Below are 7,529 nucleotides of genomic sequence, written 5' to 3'. Positions count from 1 at the left end.
GACCAAAACGACTCTAATTAATTGGAGCCGTTTTAAGAACTATAAAACGACTCTAAATTTTTTTAAAATAATAATAATAATTTTTTTAGAGCCGTTTTAGAGTCCTTAAAACGTCTCTAAATAAAAAAATTTACAAAAAAAATAAATTATTTTGGAGTCATTTTAAAGTTTCTAATACGACTCTAAATAAATAAATATATATATATATATATATATATATATATATATATATATATATATATATATATATATATATATATATATATATATATATCAAAACCCCTTTTTTAGTACACTACATCCGATAAGCTGGACTAAATGGCTACAACCAAATTGCTGGAAATCAGCTTTATCTTCTAAGTAATAGGCTATTATCATGGACATATAGCATAAATCAGGGACAACATCTTGGGAAAGTATTCCCCATAATCATCAAAGAAAATGAATACATTATCCAATAACAAGATTTTTAACTCAAAACTATTCTAATTCAAACATCAACCTTCTGAAAATCTAGAACACTGACAGTCATACCAAACACCAAATGGAAAAACAGGGGAACCGTTCAAAACCTAAATGTCAGTTACAAAAAAACTCGACTGAGTTTTTTTCCTCGTGCTCTTCTTCCTTCTTTGCAGCCTTCTTTGTCTTCTTCTTCGGCAACTCGGGCTTCGACTTAGCAGTGCTCTTCTTCCTTCTTGGCCGCTCGCTTGGCCGAGCTCCTGGGCTAGTCACCATCGTTGGCTGCAACTCGAGCTTCGTTGGGTCTTGCTGCTTGCCACTTTGTTTCTTGGGCGCCATAAGAGAGACAATGAAAGAAAGCCTCTCTCTCTCGCTCTCTCTCTCTCTGATTGTGTATGTCTCTCAGTTGGACGCTCCCTCTGTTTTTCATCTTTCTGGGTTCAGGCGAGAAGAGGCTAAACAAGAAAGAAGAAAGAAGAAAGAAGAAAGAAGAAAAAGGAAAAGAAAGAAGACAGAAAGAAGATGTCAGTTTTTGCGTGGGGCTGCCTGTACCTTTTATAAGAGAAAAGGAAATAAAAAAAGTTCAAAAAATTTTGAACGAAAATATGAGGGGGCGCGGGACACGAAATTTTCGTGTCCCGCGCCCCCTCTCAAAACGACTTGGAGTCGTTTTGGAAGAAAACGACTCCAAGTTTGAGTCGTTTTTGTAAGAAAACGACTCTAAGTTAGAGTCGTTTTCACCCAAAAGGGCTCCAACTAAAACAATCTAAAAAAGGAAAAAAAAAAAAATTAAAACAATTTTTTGTTTTAAAAAAAAAAATTTAAATAAACAAACGAAAGAAAATTAAAACAAGTTTTTATTTATTTATTTTTTTGTATAATTTTTTGTTATCTTTTATATATATATATAAGTTGGAGCCCTTTTGGGTAAAAACGACTCTAACTTAGAGTTGTTTTGTAAGAAAACGACTCTAACTCTAAGTTAGAGTCGTTTTAACCCAAAAGGGCTCCAACTAAAACAATCTAAAAAAAAAAAATTAAAGAAAAAAGGAAAAAAAAAATTAAAACAATTTTTTGTTTATTTATTTTTTTGTATAATTTTTTGTTATCTTATATATATATATATATATATATATATATATATATAAGTTGGAGCCCTTTTGGGTGAAAACGACTCTAACTTAGAGTCGTTTTGTAAGAAAATGACTCTAACTTAGAGTCGTTTTGTAAGAAAACAACTCTGACTTAGAGTCGTTTTCACCCAAAAGGGCTCCAACTAAAACAATCTAAAAAAAAAAAAAATTAAAGAAAAAAGGAAAAAAAAAAATTAAAACAATTTTTTGTTTAAAAAAAAAAATTAAATAAACAAACGAAAGAAAATTAAAAAAAGTTTTTATTTATTTATTTTTTTGTATAATTTTTTGTTATCTTATATATATATATATATATATATATATATATATATATATATATATATTAATTTTAACAATTTTATGAAGGGTATTTTTATCATTATGGTGAATATTAACATTTTTTTGGTAGTTTGAGGGGGGTTATTTACACAATTGGTATTACCACGATCGATCGTGGTACGATCTATGCGATCGATTGTGGTAAGATCATGTGATCGATAGTTGTACGATCTATGTAATCGATCGTGGTAGAATCTAAATGTGATCAATCATAGTACGATCAATGTGATCAATTGTGGTAGGATCTAAGTGTGATCAATCGTGGTACGATCAATGTGATCTATCGTGGTACGATCTATGCGATCGATTGTGGTAGGATCATGTGATCGATCGTTGTACGATCTATGTGATCGATCGTGGTATGATCTAAGTGTGATCAATCGTGGTGCGATCTAAGTGTGATCGATCGTGGTACGATCAAAGTGATCGAACGTGGTACGATCAATGTGATGGATCGAGATACGATCAATGTGATGGATCGTGGTACGATCTATGTGATGGAACATGGTATGATCGATCTAAGTATGATCAATCGTGGTACGATCTTCTAAGTGTGATCGATCGTGGTACGATCTATGTGATAGGTCATGGTACGATCAATGTGATAGGTCGTCGTATGATCAATGTGATAGGTCATGGTATAATCTATGTGATGGACGCTATGTGATCCATCGTGGTAAGATCATGTTCCATCGTACGATCTATGTGATCGATCGTGGTATGATCATGTGTGATTGATCGTTTTAATCAAAACGGCTCAAAATTATTTCAAGCCATTCTAACCAAAACGGCTTTTAAGTAAAACGGCTCTAATTAGAACCCTTTCAAACAAAACAGCTCAAAATTATTTAGAGCCCTTTTAAAAAAGCGGCTCTAATTTGAGCCGTTTTAAGTAAAACGACTCGAATTATAGCCATTTTAACCAAAACGGCTCTAATTAGAGCCGTTTTGTTAAAACGACTCCAACAAAAACGACTCAAAAAGCCCTTTTTTTTGTAGTGAAATTTTTTGTAGTGCTAATTCTTGACATGTCAAATTGACACGTCACTAAAATAAAAATTTAATTTATATATATATATATATATATTAATTAGTGATGTGTTAAATTTCATTATGTCACTAATAATTTAAATTTAAATATTTTTTTTTAAAAAAAAAAAAAAATTATGTTGACTTAAAATTTAGTGACGTGACAATCTTTGACAAGTCACTAATTAATGACGTGGCAAATTCTACATGTCAATAAATATTTTAGTGACGTGCCACTTTTTGACATGTCACTAATTAGTGACGTAGCAAAGAGTGGATTATTGTAGACGCATAAAAAAATGCTACCTTTTTTTTTTTTTTTTTTTTTTTTATTATTATTATTATGTAGTGACATATGCAAAGACGGCATATAATATAAATCAGCTGTTTGAGGTATTTTAGACATAGACATTTTATAAATTTCTGTTTTTGTTACCAGCTGCATGTTAGCAAGATTAGGGCTGGCAAAACGGGTACCCGACACGACCCGTTTACGACCCGTTAAGACCCGCGACCCGTTTAAGCTAGACCCAGACACGACCCGTTTATGTTAACGGGTCGGGGCTCCAGACACGACACGACACGGCTATTTCACGGGTCACCCGACACGACCCGTGAAACCCGTTTAGCATACCGGGTCATAACGGGTCGACACGACCCGACACGACATGTTTAGCATACCGGGTCGACACGACCCGTTTAACCCGTTTAGCTCATCCTAACTCTAAAAAGACTAAAATTGTCTAAATTGTCTAATGCATTAAACATGTCCAAAAAAATGAGGCTTCAAAGCTTGCTATCCCATTGAAGTGAAAATTATTGAGATTTTCCTGGCTAGAACAAACTATATGCATGAATCAGTCTAAAGACCTCAAATTCCAAATTTCCAACACAAGTATCATTCAATCATTGTATCAAGAAGGGCAAAAGAGCAATTTAAGTTTAACTGTGATATATGAAGCAACTACTAGATATGCCAACACCAAGCATTCAGGTCAAATTTTTAGCTCCAGCATTTTAAAGAAAACATGCATGAGAGTGTTGGGCACCAACTCTAGCAGCAGCACCATTAGGCCCTCTAAAAACTATAGGCACAGATATCTGGCCAGCAGACATATAGTTTGATTTTGCAGCAGAATTAATGATGACGGTCAATTGCCTGCAGCGATAGGTAGAATGAGATTCTAAGAGGAAATGAAAGATTTGAAATAAATTAGCAAGGCCAACCAAAACAACATACAAGTATTACAAAGAAAATTAGAAACTGAACATCATCAAGATAGCTATAAACTGAAAAATGCACTATAAATAAATGAACCAAAAGTTGTGTTCAAAATTATTAGCATATCAAATTATCCCAGGAGGAAACACCCATTATCCTTCAGTGCAAGACTTCTATGTATGTGTGTGTTAGTTTGAGAGAGAGAGTACAGAAAGTAGAAACCACATTATCTTGATATCATCTTCTTGGAAAAACAAGAGGTTAATTTTAATATGTTGAACTCTACTAGATGTTTCAATTATGCCCTTTTAGGGTTTTAGAGGGTAGTAGCGTGCTTGAGTCAACACCATAAAACTTTTTTTTTTTATTATATATATATATATATGGTGTTGCAGGATCATCACTAATCTACTTGACCAAATATAGAAGCAACCAATGAACCAACAAATAGAGGGCAAGTCAAACAGAAATAACCTCCGTAATTGGTGTATCAAGAACCCTCTCAAGACCATACTTGCCCAAAAGCCTTTGGATATCTATACAAAATTGAAGATAAAGAGCTGATTGTTAGACAAATGTATAAAGTCGACATCTGGTCTTCACAGGAATACAAATCTACGAATTCATCTCTTCAAATATTGAAGTCTAACCTTGTATGCACCTTGAATCCTTGATATTCCCCAATCTGCGCTCAAAAGATAAAACAGGAACATAAGAAGAAAGAGCGAACATCAAATCCAGGAAATACTAGTTTCTTTCCAACTGTCCTCACCTCTTCACCCATCAAAAATACTTTAGGATCAGCAGACATTTCCTCATCGAGTGCAGAGTTTAGAGCGTCTCTAACAGTCATCTGTCCATAATTATAATTTCAATAGAAAAATTCAGCGTTTTGTAAAGAAGAACCGTCATGAAGGAGAAAATACAACTTCTCATATTATAACATCCAAAAGAAAAAGACTAACCCTTTCAATTAGATCTCTACAATTAAATGTATTGAAAATTGAAATTTCTTCACAAAAAATTTCCATTTGTTCACAAAAAAATTTATGGACAGATTTTGAACAAGCAGGCAAGCATCACAAATTATCGGATGATTCGAATTATGATTTTATAATTTATACCCACAAATCCACAATAATGAGGCTATAAAAAATTAGAAATAGAAATCAACTAACATACCGACCTGGCGGTACCGGACGCGACATCGGCTGGAGAGAGAGCGGCACGCTGGCAGAGAGACGGGGAGAGCAGAGACTTCAGAGAGAGAGCGTCGACGCCGTCGAGTGCGGCGACTCGGCGAGGCTGAAGGAGAAGAGAAGGGCGATGACTGAAGGAAAAATCCAAAAAGAAAAAGCTAGGGTTTTCTTTTCTTTCGAGTTTCGAGTTTCTCTTTTCTCAGTTTTCTGATTCTTCTCACTTTTCTGGTTTTGACGTTTTGCTTGTTTTTTCACATTTTTTGAACTTTGATTCTTTTGACTGAATAATGATAATGAATTATTATTATTTGAAAAGTTCAGAAAAGTGAAAAAAAACACAAACAAAACGTCAGATTACTTTTCCGGTTTTCCCCATTTCCTTTCCCGGTTACTTTTCCCCCCAATTTCATTTCCCATTTGGTTCGGCCATTCCGGATTTCCGCCATTCTCCATTTCTCCATTTTTTTTTTAATTTATATATATATATATAAAATTTTTTTTTTTTTTTTTTTTAAAAAAAAAAAAAAAAACTAATCGTGTCTGGCGGGTCACCCGCGGGTGACCCGCGACCCGACCCGCCAGACCAAGATAAACGGGTCATAAACGGGTCGACCCATTTATGACCCAAACCCGTTTAAAGTAGACCCAAACCCGCTAATTTCGTGTCGTGTTCGTGTCGGATTATCGGGTCGTGTCAAAATTGCCAGCCCTAAGCAAGATACACTACATACAACTCAGAACGGTTGAGATTGACGGTAAATTCTAGAAGTGCTCTCTTCTTATTATTGGTGGTGTGAAGAGGATGCTCTCTATATACAAAATTTTGTATTTGTTACCTTATAGGGCCATGGAGCACTTGCTTTATATGACACATTATGTTGATGACATACTATTTTGGAAAACTATCAAGTCTATAATATGCGTAGTCTATGGAGTCCATAGTTTTTAAAACTGAGCATTGTTTCTTGTTTTGGCAGGAAATTGCCAAGCGGCTACCCCGCCCTCCCGCTTCTTGATATGGGAGAAGTTTGAAACTGAATCAACTAAGAGCTGCTCTAGTTGTGGGAGCCCTTTCTTTATCTGCTTGAGATATTCAGCTTGTGTATATTGCGATATATATAATTGAAACTTTGTTACTATTTGCCCTGCTTCTCAGTTCATCCTTTCAGTCGAGCTTTAAGGTTCGAAAACTCAATACAAAGATTGAACAGGACAAGGCCATAAGAAGGGATCCCACAACAATGTAGTGGAAAGTTTTAGCTTTAACTGTTTTTAATTTTAAGGGTTAAATACATAATTGCTTTATGTGGTTTGCAAACTTTCTTTTTTGCTCCTTTAAGTTTTCATTTTTATCATAGATAGTATATGTGGTATGGGAAATGGTACTTCCGTCCATTTTTCCATCCAAAACTAACTGCGTACATGCGCGACATTTGTCCATGTGGCATACCTTAGTACTAACGTGGCTACCATAAAATTTTTATAAAATTTTTTAATTAGAGTCGTTTTAGGGACCCTAAAACGGCTTTTAAAAAACTAATGGTTTTTTTTTTATTGAAAAAAAAAAAAAAAAAAATTAGAGCCGTTTTAGGGTCTTTAAAACGGCTCCAATTATTTAAGGTCGTTTTGTTACAAAACGGCTCAAACCAGTTTGAGCCCTTTTTACCAAAACGACTCCAACCATTTTGAGCTGTTTTAAAAAGCGGCTTAAACAAGTTTGAGTCGTTTTAATAAAAACAGCTCAAATTAAAGTCGTTTTAGGTAAAAAACAGCTTATTTCAGGTTTTTAATACTTGATGTGTTGCCCCTTCTCATAACGGTTAAAAAAAAAATGGCTCAAAACATTTAGAGCAGTTTTAAGGCCTTAAAACGGCTCTAAAAAAAAATGGCTCAAAATACTTGATGTGTTGACCCCTTTTTTTTTTTTTTTTTTTTTTTTTTTTTTTTCTGAAACTTGAAACATTAAGACGTTAGATTGTAAAACACTTGGTTTCCAATCTAATATTCTTTATTGGCAATCACCTCGCTCCATTAATCTAATATTCTTTATTGCTAGTTGAGTTAATCATACCTGGTGACTTTTTGTGAGATTAAATTAATGTAACAGTAACAATAAAGTTTTGTTTATGGAGGTGTTTTAATTAA

General features: G+C 34.1%; 1 long non-coding RNA gene across 1 annotated transcript; it reads right to left on the bottom strand.

The window, feature by feature from the left end:
* Positions 1–3,839: 3,839 nt before the first annotated feature.
* On the bottom strand, positions 3,840–5,800 carry LOC133864432 (uncharacterized). The gene is made up of 5 exons (XR_009899510.1): positions 5,372–5,800; positions 4,958–5,038; positions 4,836–4,870; positions 4,660–4,721; positions 3,840–4,122 (listed from the first exon to the last, which is right to left on the bottom strand). It is a non-coding gene; the product is annotated as an uncharacterized LOC133864432 (long non-coding RNA).
* Between the last annotated feature and the right edge of the window lie 1,729 nt (positions 5,801–7,529).

Source organism: Alnus glutinosa, chromosome 3 (assembly GCF_958979055.1).
Source record: "Alnus glutinosa chromosome 3, dhAlnGlut1.1, whole genome shotgun sequence".
NCBI lineage: Eukaryota > Viridiplantae > Streptophyta > Magnoliopsida > Fagales > Betulaceae > Alnus > Alnus glutinosa.
Note: the sequence above shows the minus strand (reverse complement) of the source record. Positions and strands in the feature narration are given on the sequence as shown.